We start from the raw sequence: 2,352 nt of genomic DNA on the forward strand, positions 1-2,352 counted from the left end.
AAAACAGAAAATTCAGAGAAAACGAGAAACAAGAAAATGATAAACATACATATAATATATAGTATTTTCAAAAAATGTGTATCTACGTATCACTCTAACTATCCCCCAAAAAAACAATGCATTACTTTCTGTTGCAAACTTTTCCTAAACATAGACAGAGATAGATACACAGATAGATAGATAGATAGATAGATAGATAGATAGATAGATAGATAGATAGATAGACAGACAGACAGATGACAGATAGATAGACAGACATATGCTTTATATCAGAATCTCAGTCAGGCCATAGTACTGCTTCAACATGCTTTCCTTGCTAGCCATATTTCTTTCTGGATCAATAAATCACATGAATCACTTCTTTAGGGTTTCTACAAATGATCTGTACAGATTTCACTCATTCTGGTTTTCACTCATTCTGGTTTCGTGTTCCTATTAGGGATACTGTTTCCAGCACTTCTATCTCCAGTGTTTTATACACACATTTAGCTACTCAGCTAATCTCTGCAATCAATACTTTTCCACCTCAGTAAATTCTAAATATACTAAAGCACACCAACTACAGATATGAGATTGGGGAGTAGAGCAAGGAAATGTCCTGAGAATATACATCTGCTATGCAGTCCTAAGAGCAGCTCTGAGGGATGGGCCTTTCTACATTAGGGAGCTCCTGGGAACAGCCCCTTTCAGACATAAGGTTGGTACAGGAGTTTTCCTCATGGTTTGCTGTTGCATGTATCAAAATTTTACTTTTAAAACACTTCCATCTGACTCAACTAGGACATTCAAACTACAGGTAAAAGGTGCTCTGTGTACAAAAACATCAGATTTAATTTAAAAGCCATGTGTTACAAGGATGTTGAGGAACAAGACAGTTTTCTTTTTGTATTTAATATAGGGTCCCACGAAGCCAACCTGGTCCCAAATTTACCATATATCTGAAAAATAACCTTAATGTGTTAATTTTCCTGTTTCTACCTCCTGTGTGAGTGCTGAGACTATAGAAATGCATTATCACCCACAGTTTAAAACTTTTAAAATTAAAATCAAAATTTGGAAAAATCATTTGGACAAAACATCAAGGTATAGAATGGGGAAAGGTTTTTTTTTTTTTACCAACTACATATAAAAGTTTTTTTACCTCTATATCTGATAGAGGGCTAATATCCAGAATATATAAAGAACACAAAATTACAGACATCAAGAAAGCAAATAATCTCATTAAATATGGGGTACAGATCTAAACAAAATTCTCAAAAGAGGAACTGCAAAAGGCTGAGAAGCACTTAATAAAATCTTCAGCATCCTTGCTCCTCAAGGAAATGAAAATCAAAACTACTTTGATATTTCAATGATTTGGATCATTCATTCCAATAAGAATGACCAACGGGAGAAAGAAGCCAGCTCGGGCTGATGAAGATACACATTGCTGGGCGTATACAGCCACTGTAGCTCTGAAAGATGGGACTTGATCTTCTTCAATCCCCAGCCATATCACTCTTATGGACATACTCAGAAGATCCTACTACAGACACCTGCTCAGTCATGTTCATTGTTGCTCTATTTATACTAGCCAGAATTAGAAACAACCTAGACACCTGTCAATGAATGAATAAAAAAAAGTGGTACTTTTATACAATGAAATATTATTCAGCCATTAAAAAATAAAATCATGAAATCTGCAGATAAATGGATAGAATTTAAAAAAAAAAATCATCCTAAATGAGGTAACTCAGACACAGAAAGACAAATACAGTGAGTATTCATTTAAATGTAGGTGTTAGCTGTGAAGTCATTGATAAGCAAGTTACAATTCATAGAACCAGAGGCTAGGTAGAGAATAAGAGACAGAGGGAGGAATGGATCTCCCTAGGAAGGATAAATAGAATAGAAAGCTATGGACAGACAAAGAGGGAAGACTGGAATGAGAAGACCAGACAGGAAAGGGGATGAAACAGGGGGCAGGGAGAATACAGGGCACAGGTAAACTAAGAGCCATTTGAGAGGTCACATGAAAACCTAATACAGTACAGTAGAAGCTATACACACACACACACACACACACACACCACAGAGAGAGAGAGAGAGAGAGAGAGAGAGAGAGAGAGAGAGAGAGAGAGAGAGAGAGAGAGAGAGAGAGATTGAGAGAGAGAGAGAGCAATCTAAATGAAATGGCCATATAGCAAGGGAAACAGAGCCCCAATTGGACATCTCTCATCACCAAATAGAACTTCCAATACTAGGAATGGGTTAAAGCTAATCAGGTTCGGGGGCTGGTGAGATGGCTCAGTGGGTAAGAGCATTGACTGCTCTTCAGAAGGTCCTGAGTTCAAATCCCAGCAACCACATGAT

At 37.1% G+C, this 2,352-nt stretch overlaps 1 protein-coding gene across 2 annotated transcripts in view; it reads right to left on the reverse strand.

Moving 5' to 3' along the window:
* Map2k4 (mitogen-activated protein kinase kinase 4) overlaps positions 1–2,352 on the reverse strand; it is a 103,910-nt gene that overhangs the window by 72,994 nt on the left and 28,564 nt on the right. The gene's annotated exons all lie outside the window — the stretch shown is intronic.

Source organism: Mastomys coucha, unplaced genomic scaffold, assembly GCF_008632895.1.
Source record: "Mastomys coucha isolate ucsf_1 unplaced genomic scaffold, UCSF_Mcou_1 pScaffold5, whole genome shotgun sequence".
Lineage (NCBI taxonomy): Eukaryota > Metazoa > Chordata > Mammalia > Rodentia > Muridae > Mastomys > Mastomys coucha.